At 43.6% G+C, this 18,251-nt stretch overlaps 1 protein-coding gene across 1 annotated transcript in view; it reads left to right on the top strand.

Annotated features, from left to right (window-relative positions):
- The window catches only part of CDH23 (cadherin related 23), a gene marked incomplete in the record, with an annotated part of 580,971 nt that overhangs the window by 319,757 nt on the left and 242,963 nt on the right, over nt 1-18,251 (top strand).

Raw genomic sequence — 18,251 nt, 5'->3', positions numbered from 1 at the left:
CAGTGTTTTCCTCTCCTCTGCCTTCATTGAAATACATTTGGAGTCTTGGGTTCCTTTCTAGGCTCCATGTTTAGAATGGACATTGATTAGCTGAAAAGCATCCAGAGAAGGGCAAACAGGATGCTAAAGAGCTCAAGGTCGTGAAGATCAGTTAAAGAAACAGGGAATGCTTAATCTGAAGAAGAGAAGGCTTGGAATGAGGAAGTGGGAGTGCTCAAACATGTTAGGACTATTGATGAGAAAAGATATTAGACTGAACTGGGAACAGAGTGGAGATGTTTCAGAGAGGGAATTTAAGCTCGATGCAGGAAGAACTGCACTGATGACTGATTGCCATTCAAAGATGGACTGCTCTGTTTCAGGAATTTCAGGACATTCAGATATCACTGGGTACCTGAATGATCACTTGTAGAAGGGTTTTTGTTCAGGCAGGGGTTCGAGTAGCTGGCGTCCTGACATCTCTCCCAACTTGGAGATTCCGTGGGTGACATTTTAGGAAGTTTCTTTGGCCAGGAAACCCACCCTGTTTCTCCTCATGCCCAGCAGCCCTTCTCTCTGCCAACCAGAGTTCCTTTGGCAAATTGGCCATACTCAGCCGCTGAGGTTAAGGCTTTGTTTGAAGGACAGATAATTAATCCTGCAAAGTAATCCACGTCACCCATTTTGGCGGATTTATGGAGATAGCCTCTGTCCCGGGGACTCTGCCTCATCATCTTTCATTTCCCAGGCAAAGCGAGTGACTTGTTATATAACAGGCCTCTCTTAGATAAGACTTTTCATTTAGGGGAGTTCTCCAGGCTAAGGGAGATTGATATCCATTGGGCAGGGGCTGGAACCAGCAGCAAAATTGGGGTCAGGGTGGAGGGAACAAAGTCACAGGGAGGGAAGAGACCAAGGGTGGGGGCCAGTTGCCCTTGGCACTGCCTGAATTCTGACCTGGTTGGTCCCTGCTTTGCCTTCCTTACCTGGATGCAGAGAGGGAGTTTTTCTTTTTTTAAAAATGAAAGCTTTTTATTTCTAAAATATATACATGGATAAATTTCAACATTCACCCTTATAAAATCTTGTTCCAAAATTTTCCCTCCCTTCCTCCCACCCCCTTCTCTAGACAGCAAGTAATCCAATATATATTAAACAAGTGCAATTCTTCTATACATATTTCCACATTTATCTTGCTGCACAAGAAAAATCAGCTCAAAAAGGGAAAAAATGAGAAAGAAAACAAAATGCAAGCAAACAACAACAGAAAGAGTGAGAATGATCCACACTCAGTTCCCATAGTCCTCTCTCTGCACTGACTCTCTTTGTCACAAAACCATTCAAACTGGCTTGAATCATCTCATTGTTGAAGAGAGCCGCGTCCATCAGAATTGATCTCCGTATAATCTTCCTGTTGCCATATATAATGATCTCCTAGTTCTGCTCATGTCACTCAGCATCAGTTCATGTAAGTCTCAGGGAGTAGGTTTTTTTTAATAGGCTCTATTCTTTTTTTTATTAATTTTATAATTATAACATTTTTGACAGTACATATTCATAGGTAATTTTTTTTACAACATTATCCCTTGTACTCCCTTCTGTTCCGAATTTTTCCCTCCTTCCCTGCACCCCCTCCCCTAGATGGCAGGCATTCCCATACATATTAAATATCTTATATTATATCCTAGGTACAATATATATGTGCAGAACTGAATTTTGTTGTTGTTGTTGCAAAGGAAGAATTGTATTCAGAAGGTAAAAATAATCTGGGAAGAAAAACAAAAACAAAAAAAATGCTCACAGTTTACACTCATTTCCCAGTGTTCCTTTTCTGGGTGTAGCTGATTCTGTCCAAGGGAGTGGGTTTTTTAAAACCTCAGTGTTGTCCTCGATAAAAATTCTTGAGCTGGATAATAATAATTATAATTTAGAATTAATAGTAATCACTTAAATATATAGTTTACAAAGCACTGGCATGTGTCTCATTTGAACCTCCCTAACAATCCTCGTTTGAGAGAGACTGCTGGTATGGTCATCCAACTTTTATAAATGGAAAAAAATGAGGTTGATATTGGTCATGTAACTTCCCCATAGTCACACAACTAATTATTATCAGAGGCAGGGTTGAATTCTGGCATTAAAACGATCCCTGTGTTACCATAACAAGTCAAAACAGATCCTAATTTGTGGCTGGGCCCTCTCCTGGAATCTATAGATGAATGAAATGGGGCTACAATACTGGTACACAGTAAGACCTTGATAAATGCTCGTTGTTTGATAGAAATCAAGAGAATAATGATTATTATTGTCTCATTGCTCTTCCTAGTATTATCATATTTATAAAATGCTTAAAACAGTGCCTGACAAAAGAATGTAAATATTAGATATAATGATGTTAATAATAAATAATAGCAATGACTATTATTATTATTTTCTTGATTTCTAGCAGTCAGACAAACAATGGATGGAAGAAAAACTCCCTTAACAAGACCCCAGATCCTTGTTCCCATGGGTCCCCACATCCTTTGCCAAATTGGGTGGACAGCAAGGGGCAGAGGTACTACCTGCCCCCAGGGCTCTGGCATCTTGCCCAATCTATCTGGTCAGGAGGTCTACTGGTAGAGATTGAGTTTCTAATTGCTAAAAGCCCAACTGTGTTAAGTGCATGAACCCTCAGACCAGGACCCAAATTGGCCCAGTTTTTTATAATTCTGTACCTGCCTTAAGTTGGGGGGAGGGAAGGGAGAGGTCTGATGAGGTTGCCCCCTGCACTTCTGGAGTAGGTAAGGGCTGACCATAATACTGAAGGGCTTCAGGGTGTTGGAATTTGTAGACAATTTGGACTCCCCCCCGACAGAGAGCAGAATCTCTTTGCTGAGTCAGAGCAGCCTGCATAAGGGAGCCACTAGACTTTAGAGGAAAGTTGGACTTGGGCCTGGGCAGGAGATGTGGGTAGGGATGGGGTCCAGGAAGGGAGGAGGGGGTTGAAGTTCCAGGTCGTACAACATGTCAGTCCAAGGCTACTTAATAGACAAAGGAGATTGGGAGGTGGATGGTGCCCCTGGCTGCTGCCCACAGTGCTGAAAAATATATGAAGTGGCCCTTGAAGGCTAATTTTAAAAGCAGGCAGGAGTTTCCAAGGTTGACAGGAATATCTATCCCCTGTATCCTGTTTAACCCATCACACCTCTTCAGGACCACTGTGCCCACATCATGATAATTAAACAGCAGACATAGCTTCGTACATTCAGTAACGAGGGCATAAACATTCCTCCAGCAAGAAGAGGACTGTCATTTTATTAGGAGGCATTTAACCAAAGGGTCAAGGCCCTGAGCCTCTCGAGCACACATCTGGAAGAGGGGATGCTTCTCTTGGAAGGCGGCCTGAAAAGGATTTCAGTCTCATTTTCTGGCCCAGCTGTTGTTCTCCTTCCCTTCTCCCTTAAGGCAGCTTCCAAGGCCCCCCCTTCCAGTGGGGACCCATTCTTATTCCGGCCCATCTCTCCTCCCCTGCTGATTCCTGGCATCTCTCATTCTTCATGCTCCCTTCCCCAGAGGCCTGGAGCCCAAGCTCACCTGTTGGCTGAAGGCTGAGCTTCTCCTCCATCACAACTGCTGACACCCTTACCCGTCTGCACCCTGGAATGGAGCAAGGCCCTAGGAAGGGCCCCTTCCCCAAAATGGAGGGAAGCTGTTAGACCCCAAGATGCCAGCCTGAGAAGGGTTACCCAGTGGAGGGGGTGCTAGCAAGCTTCCAGAATGAACCTGGTCCTATAGTAGGCTAGGACAGGCAGCCCCCTGCCTCCAGAGAACTGACTCTCTAAGGTGATTCTTCCATTCGTTGCCACACATCCAGCCAAGACACTGGCCCTCTCCAGCTTCACTTTCTTGTCCAATGTGAGGACTGAATGGAATGACCTCTCAGGCACTTTCCATCTTTAGGTCTAGGGAGACACATGCACGGTGAGAGCCAAGTGAGAGAGGTGACAATCTGCATGAACCCTGCCAAAGCTTCTAGAGAACAACTAGGATCCTTTCCCCAGATTGACTCCCCAGCCTATCCTAATTAAAGCTGTATGTCATCACGAGGCTGAGAGAAGAAGGGAAAGCTGGGGGAGGGCCTGCAACAGCTGGTATATTGTCCTATGGGCCGTACTCCAGCCATCGTCCCAATCCATCCTGCTCGGCCCGGGAGAGGAGTCGGACAGGGGCCAACTCTCGACAACAGTTCTTGAGGGCCCAGAACAAACCCAAGTCCTGTTTCTGCAGAGATATGTTCCTCCAGATCCTCGGATGAGTCAGTCCCCTTCTCTATAATTTGATTTTGCATTTGGGAATGGGCAAGGGAGCAGAGATGGGAGGGAGGGAAGAGGTAGGGGCAGAGATAACCCAGCACAGAGTAGGACTTGAGTCACACAGCCAAATCTAATAACCAGTGTTTCCAGGCACTCGGAAAAGCACTCAGAGAATCTGGACTTGCGACCTTGCTTCCTACCTGTATCACTCTGAACAAGTCAGCTTCCATTTTGTGAGCCTATGCTTCTCATGTGTCCAATGGGAATGCTTGTGAACCTTTCTCAGCACTATATGAACCATCCATCAATAAGTATCAATTAAATGCCTACTGTATCCCAGGAAGCATCACATGGAGAGAGATCTGGTCTCAGAGTCTGGATGAGCCACGGTCAGGTCCCACTTCTTACGTAACTGATTGTGTGACTCCGGGCACATCGCTTAATCTCTCTCTGCTATAGGAAACTGGACAAGATGTCAGACAGTATTGGGAGAGGGAGTATGGACACTAAGTTCCAATGCCAATAGGATGAGTCCCCAGGAGCAAGGCCAATGGGCTGCCCAAGGTGAATGGACCCAGGCAAAGAAAGAGTCTAGTAAGGGCTACCTGGCCAGTCAGCAGTGGGGTCAGGGCTGTGAAGGGCCATCTTATTTCTAACCTTATGGGGAGCTCTATAGGAAAACCTAGACTAAATTTAGAGAGCATGGAAATGTTACTCTGAAATATCTCTAATAGAACCACAGTTATCCCATATAGTTCTAGGAATAGAAAAACTTAAGCTAAATCTATACTAAATTAGAGAGTATGGAAATATTACTCTGAGATATCCCTACTAGAACCACAGATATCCCATAGACTTCTCTGGGAAAAGGGAAACCTAGATTAATTTGAGACTAAACATAGCTTAATTTAGAGAGCATGGAAATATTACTCTGAGATATCCCTAATAGAATCACAGATAGCATATATAGTTCTCCAGGAATCAATTTAGACTAAAGCCAGACTAATTTAGAGAGCATGGAAATCTTTCCCTGAGATATCTCTAATTGAACCACAGTTATCTCATTTAGTTCTCTAGGAACAGGAAAACTTAAACTAAATCTAGCCTAATTTAGACAGCATGGAAATCTTACCCTAAGATATTCCTAAAGTAACTACAGAGAGCAGATACAGTTCTCTGGGAATAGGGAAACCTAGACTCAAAAAAGAAGAAAAAGAAAGAGGATGAGGAGGAAAAGAAGGAGGAAGAGGAGGAGGAGAAAGAAGAAGAAGAAGAAGAAGAAGAAGAAGAAGAAGAAGAAGAAGAAGAAGAAGAAGAAGAAGAAGAAGAAGAAGAAGAAGAAGAAGAAGAAGAAGAAGAAGAAGAAGAAGAAGAAGAAGAAGAAGAAGATTTTAATAAGTGTGAGCTAAATGTTTGGTGGTACTGACTGGATAGTAGAAAAGGCTGCCCCTCTCTATGGAGCTCACTCTGTGGTTTGACTGGTGGCTTAGACCCACCCTGCCTAGGATCAGTTCTTTGCAAGGGGTGCTCCGGGAGGCTGGGGGTGACACACTCAAGGTGAAGAGCGGTGTCATGGTTTAGGCACTGATGGACTACTTCTATGATGATAACTGTGTCTGTGGCTGACTCCCTGAACCTCGTCTGACCACATCTATTTCTGAGCTGAGGAGCCCTGACGGAGCACAATTTGATTCATAAATTACCCGGCACAAGGTGTGTGTGATGGGCTCCCCTTCCACAGTTTGTGAAAGTCATCCGCTGTACTTCTTCAGGTCAGGGTAGAGGCGGGAGTGGCTGGCACAAGCCACTAAGGAGACTGGCACCGGAGAAGCAAAGAACAGCCAGCATCAGCATTTCCAAAGAACTAGAGGCTGAGAAAGTAGAGGGAGGGAAAGTAGAGAAAATCTGCTCAAGGAAGTAGAATATTGGGAATCAAGGGAAGTCGCTAGTTCTCTTATTGATCCTCACAACAACCTTTGGAAGGTGATGCCATTATTATCCATATTTTATATGGATAGGACAGACAGAAGGGAAATGACTCATTAGGAGTTACATCACTAATAAGGATTTGAGGCTGGATTTGAATTCAGGTCTCCTTGATTCCAAATATCAAAGCTCCATCCACTGTACCACCAACTCAATGGAATGTGCCTTGAGATCATAATTCTTTTATCTATCATCTTTCTGTCTGTCTATCCATCCATTGTCTAACCATTTTTCTAGCTAGCTAGCTATTCATCCATCCATCTATGCATCTGCCTGTTTATTGTATCTATCTATCTGTCCTTCTATCTATCTATCTATCTTGTCTATCTTGTCTATCTTTCTATTTATCTATCTATTCATGCATTTATCCATCTGTCTGTCTATTCTATCCATCCATCCATCCATCCATCTCTCCATTCATCCATCCTTTTATCTATCTAGCATACCAATAGAGAATTACTATTATAATACATAATAGATTATACACATAACATATACATATTTTATATCTTCTGTATTCAAGTTTCTCTCAATCAGTAGAGTTGGCAGTTTGCCATAAGGGGCATCTGTGGTTCTGTCACCCTTCCCCCCATGCTATTCTCTATTCCCACAGACCTTGGCAGAGTAGACCCCTTGTCAGTTTATGGACAGCTGGGAGATGGACGACTCCCTGTGCAGCCCCCGCCCCAACTCCTCTCCTTGAGTACTGGAACATTGTCCCCTTTGTTTTCTTAAATGTCTGCCCTCTCCCCCCACCCTCTCTGCCTCTCCCCCGAAAGACAAGGCCTTTTAGATCATCAAAAATGAAATGATGCTTATGAGAGGTCTGAGATGACTTTATCAGTGCACGTAAATCACTGTGATCACCCAGCTTCTCCAGAGTGCCAAGATTCTGGTGAATTATGGTGGGCACAGGGCTGAGCAGTAGGAGGGGGATGCTGTACATCGGAACAGCTTCCTGAGTGAATCCCAGCCCTCCCCATCCTTAGATCAAACCCCAGTCCATTCCCAGACCCTGATTCTTAGAGAAAATGGGCCAAAACTAAAGGGAATCAGGCTCTGATCAGTCCAGGTTGTCATGAAAAGGAAAGCAGAGCCTATGGCTTTGGGATTTCCCTGTGTTCAGGTTTGGACCATTCCCTTCCCCAGAAATCCTCTGTTTCTTAGTAGGGGCTTGCTCTGCCCCAGTCCTCCACCTGATCATCCCCTGGGAAACTGCTGGGATCAGGGCGGGGGAGGAAGATCAACTGTGTTAAAACAAAGGCAATTAGGTGGGTCCGCACACGTCCCAAGGTAGCGAGGCAGGAATTCTTCCTTCTTCTGTACACTAGTGTCCACCCTACCAAAGGCCAGACAGGAAGGGGTTGGTTCCCCAGCACTAATCCACATGCCATTTTACTATCATTATAATGGGTCCAGGTCCCCAGTTTGCCAGGGGACTTAGCTTCTGTGCCCACAAACTTCTCTTCCTTAATTCAACTGGGTAGGGATGGAGGTGAAAGAAATCTAATAGAGCTCCCAAAATCTAATAAAATAAGAACAAATTTAAGAGAAAGGGTATAAGTATTTATTTATTACCTACTAGATACCAGGCACCGTGCTGATATAGTATCTCATTTGATCTTCAAAGATCCCTGGAAAGCAGATGCTATTATTATCCTCATTTTACAAGTGAAGAAACTGAGGCAGGCAGAGGTTAAATGACATTCAGAGTCATTCAGGGATGAAGCCAGGACCACTGCTCTTTTTCCTCTAGTGAAATGTGAGCTACAGAGAGTTCTGTTCATAATAGATCATAGATTTCAAGCTTGAAGGGACCTCAGAGATCACCAGGTCCATCCCCCTCATCTCACAGATTAGGAAATTCTCATAGCAATGAAATGACTTAGCCAGGGATGCTCTTCATGCATTAAGTATCCCCTGTATCTGTCGCCATCCTTGCTTTCCCATAACCACCACATAAGCAAACTCAGCCAGTGCTTGTTATGATCCCCATTTTACAGATGAGAAAGCTGAGGCTCAAGAATTAAGTGATTTCCCCCATGTTATACAACTAATAGAACTCAGATTTTCTGACTTGAGCCATGCACTCCTTGTCAACACTAGACTTTCTCTCAAAAATTAAAATAAGGTACAGGGGCAGCTGGACGGCACATTGGAGAGAACACTGGCCTGAGTCAGGAGGAATTCAAATCCATCCTCAGACTCTTAACACTTCTGAACTGTGTGACCCTGGCAAGTTCCTTAACTCCAATTGTGTTGCCAAAATAATAATAATAATAATAAGATGTAAGTTTAAGGTGATCAGTTTATATAGGCAATCTTTTCTTTAACTTTGCCAATGAATCTCTGGATTTGTGACCAGACGCACTAGATTTGAGTCTCCACTGCCAGTCACCACCTCCTTGAGTTTGAGCGGCTTCCATAACATTTCTATCTCTCTCCATCTCTAAAATGAGGGAGGTGGGACGGACAACTTGTGAGGTCCCAGAACCTCTGAGATCGTTGCCATTTCACTTCCTCCTCCAACAGGGTCTCCCCATCCTTCCTCTCCGACAAGCAAAATCCCAGGGTCCGAGTCACCTTTGCCATCTTCCCTGATGCCCCCAGTCTGCAATGATTGTCTCCTCATCAGGGAAAAATAGAACAAAAGAAAGGTGTCTCTGTGTGGGTGAGTGTGGTGAGTGTGGGGGTGTATTTTATTGTGTGTGTGTGCTGTGCAAACTTACAGCCGTGGCTCACCCCTGGCATTTCCTGCCTCCCACTGATCCTTCCCTGACATGCGGCTTGTCTCTTCGGTCACTCTCGGCCCTTGGGCCCCAGGCCCAGCATGTGCCCAGGGTGTGCCCGGGGTCCCAGTGCCAAGACCCAAAGAAAGAGCCGTTTGTGAAGGCAATCGAGCACCAGTATACTCATATCTGTTTAGAAGGCAAGACTCTCAGGGTCACATCATATAAACTGGGGCATTCTCATTTCTACAATAGATAATAATAATGACCAAAACATGCGCCACCGTTATTGTTTGGGGATGAGAATTCCAGCTGACCCCGGGCTGACTGTATGTCTAGTTGTCATGAAGTCTCCAAGGTCATCCTCCGAGCCCAAGTAATCACAACCTAACAGCTTTTGTCATATCTGGTCACTTGGGCTAATAGCATCCTGTAAACTGGGGTCAGTTATTAACAAATTAGCTGAGCAGGCCTGTTAGTAGTTCTGTTATGAAAGATAATCATTTGTTAGCTTAACTGTAGCCCTGCTGTGCTCGGTAAGAATGCTCATTTCAGGAAAACGCTGAGGAAGGCTAGCCTCAGACCAGGAAACATAAGACCGTGTACCTCACAAATATTTGTGGAAATCCAAAAGGTTTTATCTGGAGGAGAGGTAGGAAGGAAACGATAATTAACATATAAGTATAGTCATATAAAGCAATAATATTACATAATTATAGCAATTATAATTAGAGGAGGATTCCTTTAACTTAAATAAGCAAATAATTATAGTTCACAAATAAGCTCTATTAGAACAGCCTCTTCCTTCAGCTGGGAAGCAGATCATGTTATTCTGTTTTCACTTTGTTTATATTTGTGTTTATTTAGGTTTTGATTGTGCTTTTTAGCACCTGGATCTTTCTATCCAGTCTAGCCTGGAAGTTCAGGGTCAACTCTCAAGACCGACCCCACTGCTGTTCAGCATTTGCTCCATTTTCTTCCTGAAAGGGGCTGTTCCTCCTTAGACAGCCTGGTGTCCTCCATGCTCATGAAACACTTATTTGGCCCTCACTATTATCCTATGAGGCAGAGAGTGAACTGATGTCCATTTTATAGCAGAGGAAATTAAAACTCAGAAAAAGTTGTCACTTGGCCAGAAATGAACCTACTAAGTGCACCAGACAGCATTTGAACCAGGACTGTTCTCACTCTAAAAACAAAACATTTCACCCTCTCCTCACCACAGTCCTTTAGAGCCGGGTTTCTGTTTGTTTTGGTGGATTTGGAGGGCGGAAACTCCTTTCCAGCCACACTCAGAGAGCTTGAGGGAGAGAGAAAAGTCAGTGAAATCCTCAACCTCCATCTCCAGCTCAAACCGAGAGTGTGGCTGTAACCCAAGCCTCCATGCGCCATATGTTTCTCATGGAGTTATTGACTCCAGCACAGGCTGTGGACAGCCTCTGTAGCTGGTCCTTTTGTCAGTGGGCAGCTAAATAACAATCTTTAATTTATAAGGCATCTTGCATTGAGCCCATATCTCAAACAGGCTTCCAGATTTAATTATACATTGACGGAATTATATGGCAAGCTAAATTATAGGCCCGTGCTGGGTGGTGTTGGGTCTGCAATTGAGCCAGGTAAAAATGCCTGGAAGGATTCGGGTGGGGGAGTGTTTAATGGGATTGAGTTTGGCAGAGAGGAGAATCCATGGCCCTTTGGAAAGTGATCTTAACCCTTTCAGATCCATAGATATTGGGGACCAAGAGCTTCAAGGTTTAAAATAGCCACAGAAAATCATAGAATGTAAGAGTTAAGAAGGACCTTCCAGGCCATTTAATCCATTTCAAACCTGAATTAAAATTTCCACCTCCAATAGCCATGACATGTGGTTGTCCAGTCTTTGTTTGGAGGCCTTCAGGATGGAAAAAAACACACTAAATTTTTCAGGCTATCTGAAAACTATTTTTCAAGGTTTCAGAGAACTATTATTGCAACACGACTGCTCCCTAGGTCAAGCTGAAATCAGTCACTCCATTGACCTCCACCCATACTTCTGTGCTCTGGAACCAGTCAATAAGCTTTTTATCAAGCATCTACTATGTAACAGTCATAGTGGTAGGATTATAGAACAAAAAAAAACAAAACAAAACAAATCAAAACAAAACATTTCTACCTTCAAAGAACTCACATTCTGCTGGGGGCGAATGACATGTGTTGAATCATGTGCTCTCTAAGGCTTCTTCCTGCTCAAAATCCTATGTCATGGTGAACACCTGTAATTCCTATTCTGAGGGAATCAGCTTAGATTCCCTACTAAGTGAGATTTTAATATGGTGCAAGCTTGGGAACAGGGTATCTGAGGAGCCCAGAAAACAGGGCAGGTCAAAGCTCCTATGCCAGTCAGAGTGGGGCCAGGTCTGTCCACAAGATAAGGAAATATCATCTAAAAGCCTCTGATTTTGCTGTTATTCCTTCCAGCTTCAAGCACAGAGTTGGACACACAGTAAATAAAATGTGTCGGCTCTGGAGGATAATTCCAAAATTTTGCAGAGAAGAAAAGAAAGAAGGAAATAGAGATAAGTGGGACCTTTTACTAGATTGACCTTCTCCGAATATTGCTATTAGGAAACCCTTCTCCTCTTCCAGCCCTGATCTTGCCCATGCAGCCCATGTGCCCAAACTCCAAGGGCCCAAGGAGAGCCCAGATCTCCCTCCACTCTCAAGGAGAGACCAAGAGCGAGGGAGCCCTTGAAACTGGCTCCTCTCCAAAGCAGAGGGAGGGGGAGAAGAGAGGGAGAGGAATTGCTGTTAGCCCAGTAGAGCAGACAAACCAATTGAAAGCCATCAGCCCGTGTTGCCACACGCACTGTCAACCACTCACTAAACTGCTTTTAAACCAAGCCAGACCTCTTCACTGGGTCAAGAAGCTGACAGGGAGATAACAAGAGAACAAGGAATGGAGAAGAGATTTTCATGGCGATGGGAGGGGGAGGGATGGTGGAAAGGCCCAGTGACAGGCCAAGTACATCTCTGAAAGTGGAAGGAGTGGGAAAGTCATGGTGGGGCCTCAGAAAAGTGCTCCCCCTTGTTTCTCTGCCCTCCCCTCATCTTCCAGCCTGTGTCAGAAGGAAGAGATTTCCCTTTTCTCTCCATCTCTTCTCTAGAGCTCACCCTGATAATTCCTAAGAAAACTTGCCCTCTTACTTGGACTCATAGATCTGGACCTAGAAAAATAATCACCTCTCATTTTCCAGATTAAAACACAAACAAATAAATGAACTGAGCACCAGAAACTGAGGGACTCACCAATATTCACACAGTTAACACATGACAAAAACAGAATTCCATCCCAGGTCCTTGGTCCAGACCCAGAATTCTACTCAATAGAATTTACTGTCCCTGGTACCATGATTCTTTTCCTCCCCAGAACATTTTGAATCCCTTCCCTCCCTCTAGGTACACTTAAGTCTCCCCCATCTTCAAATAAACAAACCCATTCCATTCAATAAAAATTTATTAAGCATCTACTAGGTACCTGGCAAGTGCTAAGCCCTAGAAACTAACAGACAACAAAAAACCCTCCAATTTGCTCAATCCTGGGCCTCCTTTAACTCTCTTAGGACTTCATTGCTAAACTCTGTCCCTAAGTGGACAACATTCACAGTCTTTACTTCCTAGTCACCAGTCTTCCAATGAGGAGGGTCATCATCACTGTGAATAGTATATCATTTTTGAAGTTTACAAAGCATTTAGCATACATCATCCATTCAAAGCTCACAAAAATCAGTAAAATAAACACTACAGGCTTTACTAGCACCGTTTTATAGAGAAGAGAACCTCATCTCAGAGAAGTGACATGATTTGGCCAGGGTCAAATAGCTAATAAATGTCAATCTCCTGTCCCTCCAAACACCAAAATAAGGTTTTTTTCCCCTGTCTGCTAAATCCCACGTTTTGCTTGATAAAGTAATTTCTCTCCTCAAACACTCTTCTAAAACTGCTCTCCATAACTCCTTGCCAAATCCCACAGTCTTTTCTCAGCCTCAGTTTACCTTGTCTTCCCTTCAAATATTTGATGTGACTAACCACCCCCTTCTCAAAAAAAAATTTCTTTTCTCTAGAGGCAGCTAAATGGTGCAGTGGACAGAACATCACAGACTTGGACTCAGGAAATATTGAATTTAAATCTAGCTTCAGACACTTACCTGGGCAAGTCACTTAACTTCTGTCTGCCTCAATTTCCAACTATAAAATAAGGGAGAGATAATATATTAGTCCCTAACTCCTAGAGTTGTAGTGATGATCAAATGAGACTTTGTAAGTGCTCACCACAATGTCTGGAACATAGTAGGTACTTAATAAATGCTTATTTCTTTCCTTTTCTTGTTTTTTTATGACATAGCACAATTTTAGTTATAATACTAAGTCATAACATTACAGTTTCTAAAGCACAACACCATTAGGCATGAATTGCTTTTATTTATCATCTCTGTTTTTCAGATAAGGAACCTGGGATTCAGGGACTCATTCAAGATCACAGCTTGTAATCAACAGGGCTCAGGATTTTAACCATATCTTCTAATTCCACATTCAAAGTTCTTTGTCCTGCACCAAAGCCATTTTCCATTTTCCCTGACTCCAGTAGATCCACCTGCTCCTCGGACTGTTCCTTCTCTGCCTTCTCTTTCTCTTCGCATCACTCTATTTGTGCATGAAATGTGGAAAACAGGCTCTGACCTTGGCCCCATGAGTAAACAGATGCTGCCTCATGATTTCCCCTCTCCACTCTGTGCCAGTGACTGTCAAATCCATGGCCCTGGCCCCAGCCGCATTCATTTTCACCCAGCCTCCAATTCTATATCTCCTGCTGCCTACAGGACATTCCTCTTACACTATCTGCCATCACTTTAAACTTCAATACTATTTAGGAATTTATCTAAACCCTTCCAAACAGTTTATATTTCCAACCTACACTCCCTCGAGCTGTAAAAATAAGCCTCATTGGTTTAATCTCCACTGTTTAAAGTAGAATTTTTTTTATTCATTCAGAACTTGGCTCTTTCAAGTTTCAAATGGAGAGACTTTTTCTTTCTCATATTTCAGTGATTAAGGTTATATTTTCTCTCTCTCTCTCTCTCTCTCTCTCTCTCTCTCTCTCTCTCTCTCTCTCTCTCTCTCTCTCTCTCTCTCTCTCTGTCTTTATCCTCTGCCACTCACATATACCCACTTATAACTATCTTCCTAATTGTCTTGCCTACCTCAAGGAACCTAAAGGCTCAGGCCTCTTGCAGTCCTGAGAAGAGAAAACCTCCCCTTCCCAAAAAGAAGCATCTAGATCCTCCTTGCCTACATGCTTAGTCATGATTTTCCAGAATCCTTGGAGTTGGAATTGAATTTTCAAAGACTATTCCCCATTCTTAATTCAGCAAAGCATCTTCCTTCCCAGCTATGAACCACCCCACCAGAGCATCAAGTATCCAAAAGGGAAGCTTCCCTTCTGCTCAAGAGTGGAGGCTGAGCAGGTGAGAGGCAGCAAAAGCAGGGGGACCTGCTGACACTTCCAGTACCTACCCCCATGGGATTTGGGGAAAGAATGCCTTAGGCCAGGGCTTGGGCGTATCAATGGTGTCACTTTCCAGGTTAGAAATAAAAGCCAACTTGGATTGCTATAGGGCCAGCTGCCCCTCGAGACAGAACTCCCAGGCATTGAGGCAGGGGGCTTCGATCTATCAAGCTATCCGATCTCTTCAGTCTCTAGAGGGCTGCTTACCCCAGCAGAGGAGGCTGTAATCTCACTCGAGCTCTCTGGCCAAGGTGCTGAATATGATTCATAGCTAATATGACCAGAGAGCTAGACCTGCAAGAGAGCTTAGAAGTCACACTATCCAACCTTTTTATTTTAAGCAGAGGAAAGTAGGGGCCATAGAAATTGTGCCCTCCGCAAGGTCACATATCTATTAGGTGGCAAAGTAAGTGATTGAAACCCAGGTTCTCTGGCTGCAGTTCCAACATTTCAGCAAGGAGGTGCAGTGGAAAGAGCAGCAGGTTTGGAGTCAGTAAGACCTGAATTCAAATCCAGCCTCAGACAGTGACCCTGGACAAGATACTCTGTGTCAGCCTCAATGTTCTCAAGCGTAAAATGAGGTTAATTGTAGCCAAATCATAGGGTTGTTGTGAGGATGAAATGTGCATTTTGTGCATAATTTTTTGAATGTTGTCTCCTCCCTCTTTGAGGAAGGGAAGATCTTTCTGTCTCCAGCACTTAGTACAGTGCCTAAAAAATAGTAAATGTTTAATAAACATTTGTTTCTTTCCTACCATCCTTCTCTTCTGTCTCTCTTCCATCCATTCTTTTTTTTCTTTTTTCCTTTCTCTTTTCTTCTTTCTTTCTTTCCTTCTTCTCTTTCCTTCATTTCCTGTCTTTCATCCTCCTTCCCTCCCTTTTTTCCTTTCCTTCTTTATTTCTTTCCTTCCTTCTTTTTCCTTCCTTCTTCCTTTCTTTTTCCCTTCCATTCTTTTTCCTTCCTTCTTTCTCTCCCTCCTTCCTTCCTTCTTCCCTCCCTACCTCCTTTCTTTTTTTTCTTTCTTTTTCTCCTTCCTTCCCTCCCTTTTTTCTTCCTTCCTCCCTCCCTCTCTCCCTTTCTTCCTTTACTTCTTTTCTTTTTTCCTTTCTTCTTTTTTCCTTCTTTCTTTCCTTCTTCTTTCTATCCCTCTTTTCCTTTCTTCCTTCCTCTCTTCCTTTCTTCCTTTCCTTCTTTCTTCTCTTCCTTCTTTTTCCTTTCTTCTTGCCTTCCTTCTTTCTTTCCTTCTTCCTTTCTTTCTCCCACCCACTCTCCCTCCCTTCCATATTTCTTCCTTTATCCTTCCTTCCTTCTTTTCTTTCTTCCTTCCTTCCTTTCTCTCTCCCTCTTTTCCTCTGTTTCTCCTAATTTTTTTCTTCCTTTCTTTGTTGTGTCCCACAGCTATACCATGTTGCTTGCATATACAGAATCATAGAATATCAGATCTAAAATGCACCATAGAAATCATCTATTCTAACCCATTAATTTTACAGATGAAAAAATTGAAGGACAGAAGGAGGAAGCAGTTTGTCCACAGATAGTGTCAGTCATAGGACTGGAACCCAGATCTCCTGCTTCATGTTTTTTCCTGCCATACCTGCAAATATGTTTTCTTTATCAGACCAGGTGGAGACTTGGGGATAGTTTGATGGCAGCTCATCCCATTAATGGAAAAATCAAAAGTCCCTATCATTATTGGGTAGATAGCATCATCTTCATCTACTAAGGATGGTGTTTTGTTTTTATTTCTCTCCCCCTTCTTGTCTAGCCCTGAGATTATACATCATCTTTTTCAGACACTTTAAGCTAGACATGGTACACAGCAAATTAGTCTCAGACCCCTGCCCACTGTTTCAGACACATCACGAAGGTGAGCAGGCAAAGGCATTCAAACATGATTTTTAAAATGGCCAAATACACAAAGTAGGCTGGGCAGAAAGCTTTCTCCTGGGCCCTACACACAACCAGTGCTTGTCTTCCCCAAGAATATAAACACTTTGAGGCAGGGGACTGTCTCCTTTTATCTATATCTCTCCAGTGCCTCGCACAGTTCCTGGCACATAATAGATGACTAATAAATGTTTATTGATTAAGTGACTCATTGATGGAAGTTTTATGTTATTACATTCATGTTAAGGGTTGAGCGTATTTCAGGGTGGAAAGTTAGTTAAGAGACTAAGCACCTCCCTCTCCAAGGATATCTGTCACTTCTGCTCTTGACATTCTGAGAAGGCTTCATGGAGAAGGTGGGGATTTTGGAGTCTATTAGTGACGTGAAAGAGATGACTTGGAGGGACTTAGCACAATTCCATCCTCTCTCTCTCCCCTTCCTTAAGGAATCAAAAATACCTTAGTGCAGGATAAATAAGACTTGCTATATGATCATTCCCAGTAAGAATTTCCACCCTCAAGTGAGAGGTTCCATCCTTCAATGTGATTCAATATCATAAACATTTAAGTCGATATTACATGTCAAACACTATGGTTCTTCCCAATCTGAGGAGGAATCAGAGAAAAGTCAGAGTGCCAAAGCATCCCCAAGTTGAGCCATATTTGTTAGTCTTCTTTCAGGGGATTTCTTCTCCTTCTTGGTGTGGGGCATTGGGTCTGCTCTGTTGCCTCCCAGAGCCACTAGGGTATTATTCATGCCAGTTCATTAGTGGTGATAGAATCTGTAGATGACAGCCCAGTGGGTGTGATGCAACGTCCAGGAAGTTAGTCCCTTTCTATTGGACAATGATTGTGGCTGTGACTGGAGGGCAGGTGAATTATTCCAATTCTACTGTCGTATGTGAAGGATAGATACAGGATGCAAAGGAGTGGGTATGGGGAAGTATCTGGGGGCAGGTGTATGAGTAGGGCTGTGGATGTTGGCGGAGACATCCAGAGGGGATGATGTGGGCATGTGGGGAGAGCTGAGGGAAACCTGGGGCTGTGTGTCTTTAAGATGGAGGCTCCTGTCAGAGCAGTGCCCCTTCCTCAGCCTAGAAGGTCAAGAATAAGGTCTGAGTCTAAGCTGTGTTAAAGCAAAGTCTCCAACCAGTTCTGCAAATATTGATTACACCAGTAAATCTCCCTCCCAGGGGCCCTGGAAGCAGGGGAAAGGGCCTTGTTTGTTCAGCTGGTATCCTGTTGTGCAATTTTATCACTAAATCTCCACCTCATAGGCAGGGAGTCATGCTTGGGCCTGCCCCCTAAGACAATTAATTAATTTGGGTCTTTGGGGTATTGGAGTCACCCAAAAGAGAAGATATGGCACAAGGTTTTGATGATTTTGGGGGGGATTATTGGATTTGGGGGGAGACTTCTTAAGGTCTTGACTAGAAGACACTCCAGATTCCCCTACTTGGAGCATTCAGCTGATGTTCCACCCAGCTTCTCATATATATTCTATCTCAGATGCCTCATCCTCAGCAGCAGAGTACCTGGATGAAGTTATCCACTGTGGGAAGCCTTTCTTTCCATTTCTTTCCCTGGTCACAGAAGGCTTCCAGGCCAGAGTTCCTTGAGGCTGTCCCTGACTTTGAGATTATTGGAGGATAGTCCTGAGCATCCTCATGAGTCCCCTTACAGGAGAGCAGAAGGGCTTCCTTTGATCCTGGTTCTCTCCATGACCCTTTAACTTAGATCTCTGTCTAAGGAGTAGCCACTTAGAAGAAAGATCAATATGTCCTGCCAGGTCTGAAGAGAGTGGGCTTGGAACCATGGGTGGAATTTTCAAA

Source organism: Sminthopsis crassicaudata, chromosome 2 (genome assembly GCF_048593235.1).
Source record: "Sminthopsis crassicaudata isolate SCR6 chromosome 2, ASM4859323v1, whole genome shotgun sequence".
Classification (NCBI taxonomy): domain Eukaryota; kingdom Metazoa; phylum Chordata; class Mammalia; order Dasyuromorphia; family Dasyuridae; genus Sminthopsis; species Sminthopsis crassicaudata.
This window is presented reverse-complemented; position numbering and strand designations above follow the sequence as displayed.